The sequence below is a fragment of the Gallinula chloropus genome, assembly GCF_964237585.1.
Source record: "Gallinula chloropus genome assembly, chromosome: 3".
Lineage (NCBI taxonomy): Eukaryota > Metazoa > Chordata > Aves > Gruiformes > Rallidae > Gallinula > Gallinula chloropus.
In genome coordinates, this window is record NC_140087.1 from 89,881,058 (window position 1) to 89,896,262 (window position 15,205).

Here is a 15,205-nt window from a genome sequence, read left to right on the forward strand (position 1 = left end):
AAAACCACATGGAAATTAATTAATACACTGAAATTGGGTGTTTGAATCTGATCTGCATGTCAGCCATATCTTTATCTTATAGGGGTCTTTTATTTGTAGAAAATTAGCTTTTCAGAATAGAAACTTTTATCTCTATTTGTCTACTATCTGTCTGAGTCTTTTTCTTGGCCGGGCCTTAATTATTTACATATTGAACATGCAAAATAAATGAAAAGGAAGAGGAGAAATGCTGTGGCAAAATGAGGTAGAGCCCCACTCGTAGACAAAAATATATGCCATTACTCCAATGGAATATCGAAATGTCATCTATTTTCTCAGAGGTGTGCAAACATATGTCTGTAATTCAAAGATGTATGACTAACACATGTGTATGTTTCCCTTTAGAGCCGGTTGAGACTTAAAAAGGCTGATGCTTGGACTTGATTTATGCGCTGCACATCTTCATCTCTTCATTATGGTAATCCTCGTTGTCAGACTGCAATGATTTAAATCTTAACCATATTCAGTATCATCTGCACTATATATTATATTGCCTCAGAATTTCCAAAACCTACTCTTTGTATTGAGAAAAGTGACAAACATTTTAAAGAATGGGTGCAGACACTGATGTATGTAGTCAAATGTGCTCACTTCCCCCAAACACACTCCCATGAGCAGAGAACACCAAAAACACGTGTTTCCTCCAGGGAATGCAGGACAACTGTAATATTCACTTGCTTTCATGATTTTCCTCAGGTTGTCCGTCTTTCCATGAGTTGATGCAGTAGGAATGTACTATGGAGTCATCAGTTTCTTTAAAAAATAGGAGAATGCATTTTTCTGACACCTGTCCTGTCTTTGGGATGCTCACTGCCCATTGCTTTGGAAAAATATGAAGACAACTCTACCTCAGATGAGCCTTCCTAAGCTACACAGACACTACTGCATGCCCCGTGACTAGACTTAAAAGCTTAGTCAAGACTGACTGGATCTTCAGCACAGACACCCACCTGGCTGGGAAACTGAATTCATTTCTGCCAAAAATGACTTGATACTTTGAAAAGGATTTTTTTTGGTGGGGGGATGAAAAGCCAGAATCTGTTTGCACTAGAGGAACATGTCCAAGTTTCTGAAATGCACTGTGCTCTCCAGGCTTCTTTGTTCTATGACAGCCTGCTGAGAAGCACTGGAGCCTGGGAGCTGGTGAATCGACCTGGAGGCTGGCAGGTGCATCTGCTTGGGGGTGTCACAGGACCAGGAAACTGCAAGTAATCTAATGATCAGATTCTGTCTCACATTCTACCAAGAAGATAGGGAGCCAGGTGGTCATGGATCCCCATTTCCCTGTGGGAAAACTGTCTGTCACAAAAGTTCCTTGTCTATCTTCCCACAACACAAACTCTGCAGTTATGCTGAAGCAAGTATGGGATACAGGAGTTTTTTCTGCCCAGAGTCTACATTCAGTAATAGAGGAAAAGAAAACATAGTTACAGCTCTATGTTACCAGGTCACAATCCGAGGATTACATGCAGAAATCTTTCTATTATCCTTTGTAAAAAGACAATACAATTAATATGTGAGTATTTTACAAATTAAGTGATAGCTTCTGTTCAGTATAATTTATGGAGCATCCATTTGGATTACTTGGATAGTTGGTGGCTATTTACAAATTCCAGAATTTTTCATGAATTTTGCAAAGACTTTCAAATTAAAACAATCTTCCTTTTAAATGTAAAGTCATTACCCTGCTTTCAAAACACCGCTTTCTTTCTTAGGGAGCATTCAGAGTACCTTTGAGGATAGAGAAAAGCCTGACTCCAATCAGTATTGCCATCTTAACAGAGGAGTGTCATTAGAAGGCATTATAAAGATCTAAATATAACTACAGAATCATTTATATAGGACCCAGAGGGGACTTCTGAAGCAGGGCCAGCTTTGAAGCTAGATCCAACTGGTTGGACCAGGTTGCTTGGTCACCTCGAATTGCATTGCAATTGCCTTTGAAGACTGGGGTTCTACAGCCTCTCTGGGTGATCCATTTCAGTTCTGGAACATCTAGTGTAACAAATTATTTCCCAATAGCTAACTGAAATTTGTAACTTGTGACAACTTTCCCTCGTTATTGTGCTATGCATCTTCAAGTGTCTGGTTTCATCTTCTCTATAAACTCCTATAGGACAGATGGGTTGAGCATTAAGATTCCTTTCTTAACCTTGTCTTTCACAAAGAAGCACAAACCCAGTTCTTTCAATCCCTTTGTATGTATCATGTGCCTCATTATCTCTTCACAATAACCTTTGTCAGTGTCTTTCTTGTACTGGGGACACTTCTAGATGTAGCTCAGGCAGAATGAATAAAGGGAAATAAATTATAACTTTCCTTGTCTACTAGCTACTCTCTTGCTAACTTAACTCAGTATGATATCAGCCTTCGTTGTTGCAAAGGCTGGTTAATGCTTCACTGGTAGGAACCCAGATCATCTGCAAAACTACATTTTTCCCAGTCAGACCCCAACCTGAATTGCTGCATGGGGTTCTTCTGACTCAGATGTAGGACTTTGTATTTGCTTCTTTTTATCTGCATGAGGTTCTTCTTTACCTGTTTCTCCAGCCTGTCCAGGTCTGCCTGAATAGCAGCCCTAGCCTCTGTCATGCTGGCTGCTCCCCACGATGTAGTATTGCCCACAGACTTGCAGAGGATGTATCCCATCTCTGCAGTCACTGAACAGTATCAGCCTCTGAAGAATATGGTTTGAAACTGGCTTCTGGTTAGACTTTATATGGAAAAAACTTCTGTGTCTGTCAAGTACCCAGACACCAGACTGTAGGAAGTATAGTGTTCGAGCTTATCTGTTCTCTACTGCTGTTTAACAGAAACGGATTAAAATTTTATTTTTTTTCCCCAGTTCCTCACTGATTTCTATTCCTGAAAGTATTCCTCACTCATATGAAGTAACACTCGGGTTCAACCAACTCTGTTGACACATGCTTTTGCACACTCCTCTTACCTGACCTTCAGCTTTCCTATTTTATTAGCTGAAGCAGTACCAAAACCCAGGCATCACTGAAAGTGAAATTATCTGCTGCGATGAGATAGCTGGGGGCACATCTACACATAGTAGGAGAGAAGAGGAGCAAAATCTCCTGGCTGCTTGCAAAGTCACAAAGTCTCTTAGAGGTTTGCATTTGCTCGACTGATTTAAGCATGAATGACAAACAGCAACAGAACTAATTATATTATACTGTATTCCCAAATGCTAAATACATGTATGGATTTCATTAGGGTTTCATTACTTGAGTGGAAAGCCCATCTGTGAACTCCAGTGAACACAATGCAGTAATGTGGAATCCAAACAGAACATCTGGTAAACTCTAGAGAGAAAGTTCAAACAGAAACTAGACTGTGATTGACTTTGGAAAAGGAAAATCTTTACGTGAAGAAAAAGCACTCTTCCAATTCATGACTCAATAAAAAAACCCACCCTGTTCATTAGCATGCACTCATCATAATAGAAATTGTACAGTACAAAGGGAACTTCTTTACATTCATTTGGAGTAAGCTCTAGGTATTTCATTTTAGTAATGTACTCCATTATGCAAACACAGGTTCCTTCATTTCACTGAGAAGCCCTGCATCCATTTATATGAGAACTCCATTAATTTCCACTTTTACATCACTGCTGACACTAATTTTACTGTGTTACAGGCAAGCTCATACCAAAATGCCGTAGGTTTTTTAAAATGCACATTAAGGCAATTCCAGAGTGTAAATTGGACCAAGAAACTGTTCTCAATGATGACAGGAACTGCTGAGCACTGAAGTGACAAATATAGCCCTTGAATAAGCTTTGGTTATTCACTTCCTCTGTTCCATGAAGTGACCCAAAATCAAGTAGCTTCCCCAGGCCACTCTCCGCTACTAAACACCATTGATCCCAGTATAAGGTAACTTTTACTTAGGAGCCTGCTGACAGCCTGAATCAGGAATTGATTATATTTATTGAGAAAGCATTGGACTTTATCATTTCTAGCAGTTTAACAAAATTTTCAGTAATTCATCCTTTATTAAAGTTGAAGATAGCATTTGGATTACAGATTTTTTTCTCTTTCTTTTCCTGTATGAGGATAGACTTTGTCTGCTGGGAAGGCATTTCTTGATGAAAAACAAAGGGCTTTAAAAATCTCAGGTTCATACAAGCAGTATAAAACCAAAATACTTATTTAACTTCTTTTCCACTTCTTACTCTGTGCCTTAAAGTTTTCAGGCTCAGCTAATATGGGACAACTCCAAAACATAAGATTTCTCTCACTGGTGTAGATAGATTATATAGTCGGTTTCAGAACAATGTAACCACAACAATCCTAGCTGTGATGACATCCATAAATCTTCATACCAGGGGGACAATGAGGTGTTAAATCAAATACATTTATATTGCAATTTGTTCATGAAATCTCAAGTTGGCAACTGAAGAGAACGATTCATATGCCCTTATTTTTCTTAAAATTACAAGAGCAGATATTATAAAACCTGAATGTGTGATTTTGCCTCTATTTTTAGGCATACTGAAGGCCTAGAAAATGTCAAGAAAATGTATTTTTCTGGAAAAATACTGTACTGTGGACATGAACAAGTCGAATGAGATTTCCAGAGCACTAGACCAGCTTGTCTGCTGGTGTAAATTAGTGCAATTTTAACATACTTGAAGAACGTATACTAGCATCATCTGATAGCTCTGTGAAATAAAAAAAAAAAAAATGTAAGAACATTTTTAACTCTTTCTTTTTAGGTTAAAATTTTGCATGAGTTATGTATATGAGAGCTTTTCTGAGATTTTCCTTTTTGTGCCTCATTATTAAGAAATCTTAATTGAAGTTAAGTGCCTGAAAAGGATCCCATTTTTCTTTATTCCTACAACAAAGAAAAGTTGAATTGGTGTTAGAACCATTTAAAAAGTGAGTTGTATTTTTATCTTTTAGTGAAAATACCAAAATTAATTAGAACATAGATTTTTTTAAACCTGTAACCACTCATTATCAACTGAAAAAGCTGCAAACCTTTTATGCTTAGATTATGAGTTCAGGCACTGAACACAGTCATTGTTTAAGAAAACATCCATTTCTTCCTAACTGTAAGAAGAAATAAATGGTTAACACATGCACCATTCTATGTGTTCTCAGTCACTCCTGAATCAGTGCTTTTTCCTTAACCTGTTACATTTTTTCTCTTTTTTTCTTGTAGCAGAGGCCCCAAATGCAGTTTTCTTTTGCCATTTTTATTTGCTTCTTTTCATATGAGCACTGCTTCTTGCATAAGAAGACAATATTCCTTCTGCCATTTTCTTTGTAATTTGTTTTATTTTAATCATGATTTACTATTTTCTCTCTAACCTTAAAACAGATATAATCATCTAATATCTTTGTGGATTCTTCTGACTTATTGCTTGCATTCCTCTTCACTTGTCTTTCAAGTGAAGCAGGTAAGAACCATACAGGGTTCTTCCCAAAGGATATTAACTTTCTCAAAGTGGGACACAGCAGGCAATGGAGTGATGGGAGGAAAGCCTAGATCACAGCTGAGTCAGTGAATCATAAGTTGATGATTCAAAGATTGAATTTGAATCCATCCCCAAGTACAAGACTACAAAAGGAATTGTAGTTCTCTAAGGATCTTTGGATCCTCAAGTCTATTTCATGAGCAAGCATGTGAATAAACAGGATGAGGACAAGCACAGTGGGCAATTCTGAGATGCATCTCTCAGTTCAGCTGCCTGACCATAGAGTGAGGCTAAATGACACATATGCTAATTAAAGAGATGTATCACTTTCTTTTGTTCACTTCTTCCCCTAAACCTTGTGACTATGCAGTCTGTTTTAAACAGTGAAAATGAACGCTTTTATGTGTATCAGCATTGCCTTTTAGAGCCATGATCAAAAAGTGTAAGGTGACCGGTGTCCCAATTCATATTATAAGGAGCAGCAAGGAGTACAATTTTGACCCACATGTACTCTTTCAGAGATGGTAATGGAGGAGTCTGAGTGAGATAATGTTGTGTCTTCTAGTAGGCTTTATTAACCAGGAAAGGTGTATAATATGCCATAAGACCACATGAAAGACGAAGGATATAGTGATAGCGTAAAACAATCCAGGCCCAAGAAATAGTAACAAAGTTCAGAGAACTTTCAGTTCTGGAGATTGATGTCTTCTCAAGTGTTTGACTTTCCCCTACCATGACAGTTTTCTTCCCAGGCCCCTAAAGTTATGTCTGAAAACAAGCTGAATGTATAGAAGAAAAGATTAGCTTTGTTGCTACAGGAGTTCCTGCTCATGATTGCTTTTGCAACATGAACTGCTAGTCTGTGGTCACAAGTCACTGATTATATGAAAGAGGCCTGCATGATCACAGACAGCATGCAGGGCAAACTGTCTGGCTGCTAGCTCTTAACAACACAAGACAGGGATTGCAGATGAAACCAGCAGTACTCGGAATCAAAACAAAAAGTGATGGCTGCGGATCATGAACAGAGACCTCCATGAAAAGGCAAAAAAAATTGAGCAAGTATGTGGAATACAGATCTGTTGCACTTCATAGGTAGACAGAACATATTAGGTATAAGAAAAAGCAGCTAGAATACTTTTGGAAATGTTATATGTACCAGCTCTGTTCTTTGTTCACACCTATGTTCAAAGGCCTACTACTAACACTACACTAAGAAACACAGGACTTCCATCTGAATCCATACAGCTTTTCTCATGTTTCTATTAGTCACTCATCTGTGTCTTGTTTTTCAGTCTATTAAAATTCTGTGTTCCCACATCTTCTAAAATGGTTTTAAAGACTTCATAAATGAGGAATACAAGAGCATAGTAATTTTTCATGTCCTACCCGTTTTGAGGAAGATGCATCTATGAGATTAGTTGCTCAAAATAGAAAAAAAAAAGTGTTTTATGCCTCATCTGTGTCATCTGAGCTGTATATTCTGTTTAAATACTTTCTTTTCTGAAGGATTGTGTGTCAGTACAAACCTTCAAAACAGAGCACTGGTTTATCAAGCTGTATAAGTGCTCTTCATATTTTTGACACTGACTTGATATTTTGGACACTGACATCACAAATCATTAAGTCATCTAAGCAATTTCATTATCTATTTGTCTGCTCTGAACCAATATTGTTCCTCTTTGTTTTGCAAGTTGCTCTGAATATATAAAAATCGTGTAGACTTCTTTCTCCAATGAAGACTTACAAGAAAGCTGAAGAGGTGGAAGTGATCTAAAACAAAGGAGGGAGGATATTTGTATAAAGAAGAAAAGAGAACACTGAAAAGGAAAGACAGTTATCTACTGAAAAAGGAAAGGAATGCCCACTGGATGAGGATTGTCTTGACTGGCAGATGTCTGAAGTAACAACTTCACAATAACCATTGCATAATGGCTTGCTGTGAGGACACTAATTTGACATTAAAAAAAAAGACTTTAATCCAGAATAATTCCTTTACAGTTCAGACTGTAGAATCAGCATATCTTATTTAGCTTTAGCATGGAATAAAGCTTTTTTTTTTTCTTCTTTTTTTCCTTTTTTTCTTTTTTTTTTTTTTTTCTGAAATAATGATTTCACATGGGAATTTGTCTGGAACAGTTAAATTCTACTGGAATACCTTCTTGGTACAAGCTTTGCTGCTCATTTCCTCCTGTCTAGATGAGGTTTCAGCATGTTTCTTCTGCATGGGTTTGTTATCAAGGCATGATTCTGATTTCATTTATATAGCGCCATTTTATACCAACATACACAAATAACTTTATTTGAGTCATTCCTGATTTAGTCTGGTATGAGATCAATATCAAGATTTTATGGTTGTTTGAATAGATACTTTCTCTGTTTAACAGCCAAGCTGGAAAACAAGCTTGGGTCAAACTATAAATATTTTCTTTTTCTCATCCTTGCTGAAATGAAAATGAGGTAAAAATAGTTTACTACAATATAACACATTGCATTTGGCCCAAGATGAATCGTTTCATATATTCTAAGTAAAACAAAGAGGGAAGTTTCAGAAAAATAAAAATTCCTCTAACTGCTGCTGTTTTCTTTGTCTTCCTTTTACCCATGTCCCGGTTTTGTCCCACTGCTCCAAGGTCTGACTTTTCACTCATACTTTGAAAAATAGTTCCAGCTACTAGTTTTGAAGGCATTTAATGAAAATGCCTTAACATCCAAGCTATATGCCATTCTAAGAGAAGGTATGATCTCCTTTCCTGTGATATTTTTACACCCACTTTAAATAGCATTCTTCGTTATACAAAAGTCAGATTCATCTGATTAAATTCAGATGTCTGTATCTAGATATCCTTAGCTTCCTTTAAATTAAAGCAAGAAATAAAGCAATTTGAGCATTTGATTCACCTTAAGATCTAAAATAAGCATAATATCTTTCATTGGTCTTTTACTGCATGTTAGGCAGCCTTAAATGTCACAGAAGACACTACTGTGTACACTGCCTTCTACAATGCCAGATCTTGTCCTGATTGATACGGATCAGACACTTTGTTACTCTTTAAAATCAGTGGATACTGAGCTGGGTAGATATAACTTTTATCCAAGTGTCTTAAATGTCCAATTTATATATATTTATCATGCTCTTGTTTGAGGAATGCCTTTCTACTTTCCAGTTAGATTTAAGCCAGGGCGAATAAAATGCAGATGCAAACATATATTCATAATACCTAATATATATAATTACCAGTGTTTTTGAGAGACAACAGTGAGAAAATGAAATACAAGTACTACTTATTCTACTTGTCTGATCTAAACATCTAAACAGAGCTTGTTTCTGACTCTGAAGTAGGACTGAACAATTGCTGTTATGCTCTTTTCCACTGTCTGGTAATGCCAGGGTTGAGGCCTCTGTAGCACTATCTTCCTCTTAGGCATATTGTAACAATAGCTCAAGTGGTTTAAAGTTAAGATGTCTATTTCTTTCTCCTGAATGTGGAACAAGTCCTGACAGGAGGGACAAATGCAACATGAAGACATGTAAATACAGTGGATGTTTGAAGCAAATTGTGATGATTCCCTGCAGTTCCACCTGACAGGTGAGCATCTGAAGCACCAGAGAAGAGGACAATTCCTATCTTTGTGTATTTATATAACTCTTATGTTTCAATTTAAATAGTTTGTGCAAAGCCAAGCAGTTACACAGGAGTGCCCTCACACTTAACCTCACAAAAGCTTACAGCGTCATGGCACTCAAAAGACAGAAGACACTGAGTGAAAATCTTTAGAGTGGACTGAGACTTGAAGGCTCTGCACTAATACCCAATGTTTTTCCCTCTACAGTTTGTTTATAAAACAAACTGGTTCAAAACTAATCAGCAAATTCAGAGTAAATTTGTAAATTTTGTAAGAATGATTGAAACCATAGTTAGATTTTAAGATATCCAGCACTTTAATACAAAGCGTAATTAATCTTAGATGCACCCAGTAGCTCTCCGAAATGATGGATGTATCTGTTGCCCCCTAATTATTTTGTGTCACCCTTGATTCCCTCAGCAGCCTATGGGATTCTCAGCTAGCCTAGATAGCTCTACACCAGAATATGTTCACAACCATGACCGCAATAAGGAAATAAATGCCCGCCTACTTCAATTACCTGGTAACAGTGTGAGGTCTGCTGTGTAAGACAATACTGATTTCACATGCTGTGCACATGTTTTGAAAGCATAATCTAATTGCATGAATTATAATATCCCCTTCCCACATCTCAGCTTGTATAAATCAATAGTAGAATAAGCATTTGAGGTACCCAAAGGAAATTTCAGGGAGTGTTTGAAGTCTTTCTTTTTCTCTAAGTAGATCCCAATCTCAGAAGAGAAAGCAGCCCACCACTGATTCCAGGAAAGAGAAGGAGGGTGAGAATTGTGCTGCAGAGAATTTGTGAGGTGTGGAGATATTTTAATGTTGCTGGATGAAAAATCTGTTACTAAAATAAGAGTAGGGATTGAATCCACCTTCACCAAAGCGGAGGAATGTTGGCTTCAATAGTTTTAAATGCTCCAATAAAAATACTATTTTTTCATAATTCTGCCCATGTTCACTTTCAACTTGGTCTCCATAAATTGCTGACAGTTGATGAAAGCTTTCCTCTAGGCATTTCAATTTCATTATCGATGTTTTGTGCTACCTACAGAAATAAAAGACGTCACAGCCTGAGCAAAAAAAGTTCAGACGTGAAGGATACATGATATAGGTCATGGAATGACACAATTCCAGGACATTCCACTTGTCTAAACATAATAAAATAGTCATTAAATGTTAAGGTATAAACATGATGTGAAACGCCAAAATAATGTGCAAATATTAAAGAATTTTTCATTAAAAACTATATATTTCATAGTTTAACGTCATGTTCATCATAAAAAGCAAATATGACAGTGTTTCCAGGAAGAATACTTTAGTTTTATTTAAACAAAAGAGGAAAAAATGTGTAAAAATTAACTGGACTAATAGAAATAGCATATACTTCAGCATGTATAACTTGATTGGTATCTCATCAAAGTTACATATAAAATCCCATCATACCAAATCATTTTAAGCAGTCTTTGCACTCTTTATCAGATATAATGTGGGATTGAATGTAGTGAAGAACTCAGTTCGTGGTATGTTTCCAAGCCAGCTTAAGGTGTGGGAGTACATTTGCCCTCTACAGATGTTTAGATGATACAGTTCTGTTCTATACAGTTCAGTACAGTTCAATAAAACTCAAGAATACAAGTGATGCAAAAAACCCCAAAGCTGCTCACCACCAACCAACTAATGTCCAGCCAGTCCTTGAGCAGCAGCCTCCTGGCAAATCTTCCACCTAATTTTATTGCTGAGCATGATGCCATATGGCATAGGATATCCCTTTGGTCACTTGGAGTCCGCAGTCCTGGCTGTGAGCCTCTCAACTCCTTGTGTACCCCCAGCCTCCTCACTGGCGGGGTGGTGCAAGAAGCAGAAAAGGCCTTGACTCTGTGTAAGCACTGCTCAGCAATAACAAAAACATCCCCGTGTTATCAGCACTGTTTTCAGCAAAAGTCCATCTCTTCTTCATGTTTCTGTCTGAAACATACCTGTTAAAACCTACCTGTACAGCATACGTCTTGACACTAATGAGATATTTACCAAAATCACATGGTATGGCCCAGATATGTGCAACTTTCCTTCCCTACTATTGTGCCTGTCAAGTCTTTTCAAAGTATAATCTGCTCAGAGCAAGGTTCTTCTGCTACTCAGTGGTACACAGAGCATAGAGCTTTTAATGTGTGATAATAACAATTGATAATAATCAACTTACGTTCATAATCCAGCTGAGTGGGATTTATTCAGTCCACTATTCTGTGTCTTTCATATATTTCTTGGGCTTTCCAGCACATCTAGGGAAATAAGAAAATAGCTGTTTTCCATATTTATTGTAGTTGGAACTTGTGTGCCTCTTTAGAAACAAATTTTCTACATTGGGACGTATTGATAACTACAGAACCATGACATTTTTTTCCCTACGTATTCATGCAGACAAGCCATGTAGTTTGTTGTCAGCACACACACTACAATAAAATTGAACGTCTTTTTCAATGAACATTCACCAAAATGTAAACATAAAAGCTCCCATTGAAATCTATGCATCTCCTAACTGTTTTGATTGTACACTGGTACTGCCTTATCTTTTTATTTTAAAAAAATAAACATTCTTTTTAAGAAATATAAAAGTATTAACTTCTGATTCTGGAGTGTAACGGAGAAGAGCAGTACACACATATTCACTGAAATGAACCTTGTAATTTTAAAATATTTAGTGTCACTTCCTTCATTTGAAAAATCAGGAGTCTGCCCTGGCATGTTACATTTCCTGGTGGAACACGGCATAATGGAAAAGTGTTGTCTATGCACTGCCATAAGAACTTCCCTAGCCAAAAGTTATTTGCCTCTACAGAATAATATACCAATTCTTAAGGAAATTTTCTTTTCTAGGCACTGTAGGAGGACTGCAAGGAATTACGGCTCAGAAAGTAAAGGAAAATGTGTATGGTATCCATTTTCTGTAGGGTTGAAAGAATGTTTAGCCAACATCTGCTGGGAGTGCCAGAAAGTTAGGGCAAATATTATTTTCTGTAATTAGAGTAATCAGTATTTTTTTTAAAAAAAGCATATTTCTTTGAACAGCAAACAATGCAATTACATCAGTTAAGTAAAACATATCAAATGAGCTAGCCTATGCTTGCTACTAGTGTATAAGTCATATAGCAAAGGGAAAGGGGGAGAAAAGAGGATGTCATAATTGATAACAGATGCCAGTGAGACATGATTTTTTAACTGCATTTGGGCTGTTTTAATTTTTGAGCTTGCTTCCAGCCTACTCTCTTGTGGCAGATGACAACTTCTCCACTAGAGGATACCACACTAAATCTGCCAGTATAACAGCAGAGGAAATCAATCCCTAATCCATCTCTGTCAAAATGGTGCATGTTAGATTAAATAATTTTAAAAGTAGAGTTCTTTCTCTCAAGTGTGCTTAACTAGTTTCATCCTGTAGCTGAGAAAATGTTGTATCAATGCATTTGGGTTTTTAATGAAATTTCATCTTCTGGGGAAGACTCTAGTTTTACAAAGGTCTTGTACCACTAGTCCACATGTCAGATCACACAGAAACCTTACTGTCTTTTAATTTGATTTGTGACCCTAAGTAAATCTAAGACCCCCTCATGCTAACCAATTGATCTAGCCATCAGGCTTAGAGAAAATGTCCTATGTACAGCAGAGTAGAAGAGCATCAAGAGGAGACAGTGGAAGTGGCAAGCGCCCAGCTTGTGGGCTGCCTAGTTTCCCACACAACCTAGCAAAGGGCTATACCCACTGGGCTGTTAGCTACTCTGGACTACCAGCTCTCTTAGCTGTGTATAACAACCAATTCTGTCCAAGACCTGAGAAGTGATATTGAGTTTCAGAGGATTTCAGAGTATATTTCCTGACAAAAAGGTTTTAGTTTAAAAAGTCTTGATCAGCACTAGCAGCCACTAAAATCTTGGTACATAACTGCAGTTCTTATTTCTGGATACTATTGAGTAAGATTGTTCAGCCAGGTCCTTAACTTATTCAGAGGAACTATCTGTTCATGAGTCTCCCACCTCGATGGTCATTATTTGTGAGATCAGCATTAAACTGATGCGAAAATAGTGGGATACTGCATTCAAAATAAAAAAAGATATGCTGGTATAAATATATTTTATTTTTCTAAGAGAATACAAACCAAATATATAATTGCAAAAGAGTTTGAACCTGACTGCTGTGAGGCTGAACATACAGACTTACATTTTTAGTTGGAGCATTTACATGAATTCAGGATAACAGAATTGGTTTTGATTGAGATCTAGGAAAAAAAATCTCAGTGATACCATAATGCAAGATTCAGAATTAAAACTCTGCAAGGATTATCAGAATTAAATCAAGAAAATAATGTAATTAAGAATTCACATCATAGATTAAAATATTTCTTTGTTGAACCTCATGTGGTTCACCTGGGCCACTTCTCCATCCTTTTCCAGGTCCCTCTGGGTAACATCCCATCCTTCTGGCATATTAATTTACCATTCAGCTGGTGTCATCAGCAAATTTGCTGTGGTTGCACTCAATCCCACTGTCAATATCATTAATAAAGATATTAAACAGCAAATTGTCTCCCTTCTCCACTAAGCAGCACAGGGGGACAGGGAATGGAGGCTACAGTCAGCTCATCACACATTGCCTCTGCTTCTCCTTCCTTCTGAGAGAGAGGACTCCTCACACTCTTCCCCTGCTCCTGCATGGGGCCCCACTTATGGGAAACAGTTCTCCATAAACTTCTTCAACGTGACACCTTCCCATGAGCTGCAGTCCTTCAGGAACAGACTGCTCCAGTGTGAAAACCCACAGGGTCACAAGTCCTGGCAGGATCTTTCTCTGGCACAGGTTTCCTATGTGGTCACATTCGCCTTTGGGTGTCTCCACTAGTTCTGGAGTGGGGGCCTCCATGTGCTGCAAGTAGAATCTCTGCTCCCCTCATCCTCCATGGGCTGCAGCGGGTCAGCCTGCCTCACCCTGGTCTTCTCCACAGATTGAGGGGGAATCTCTGCTCCTCACTGACCTTGGTGTTTGCAGAGTTGTTCTTCTCACATCTTCTCGCTCCTGTCTCTGGCTGCAATTACAGTTGGTGTTGTGCAGAGTTATTTTTCCCTTTATGTCTATTATCCCAGAGGTGTTGCTACCATTGCTGATGGGCTCAGCCTTGGTCAGCGGCAAATCCATCTTGGAGACAGCTGTATTGGACACAAGGGAAGCTTCTATCCGCTTCTCACAGAAGCCACCCCTCTAGCCCCCACCACTACCAAAACCTTGCCATGCAAACCCAATACACCTTGATGATCCTGAACTGCTTAATCACAAATCACTCAGGTTGTGACAGCAACATGTTTGATATTGATTTCTTTTTTAAAAGAAAGACTCTATAAAGACAGTCTGAGGAGTGCTCCTCAGTCTTTCCGCTTTAACTAAGTGTCCCATGGAAGATGAAATGCATGCCTGTGTTTGGTATTAGTATTTCAACCTAAGTTGAGTTGCCAAACATTTATGCTAGCAGTATTTGTTCCTCATGAGCCATGGAGAAATTAAAATCCATTTTTCTGTTGAAATAATTTTAATCTTTTCCAGAATGTAAAAAATGCATCTAATACAGACTTGTTTTCACAGACGTCCCCACTAAGCCCCAGGTTGGATTAAATGTATATTATTAATATTAGAGATGCAAACTGTCTCTGTTTCATGTAATAACAATGTTGTCTAGTTTGTAAATATTGTAAAACCACATGTACTCCTTGGTATATATATGTAACACTATCATAGTTACACATATTTCCTCGTAATTATTCTAATGGTTTAAATTATATGTATTTGCAATGACTCATGGTAAATACGCATATCCCACATATGCACTACTTGCATATTCAGACTTCAAAAGAATGTTATCATAAAGTCAAGTAGTGGAAATTTCTATAAGACAGAATTATTTTTGTTTGCGGATGCAGTCTGTGATACTGTAATAGTTTTTAATCAGGATCTTTATATCCTTTAGCAGGCCAGAGGAGGAGTAATGCTCTATCCATTCTCTAATTCAATATATGATCCTATGCCTTACTTATCAGTAAATCTAACAGTGTCCTTGAA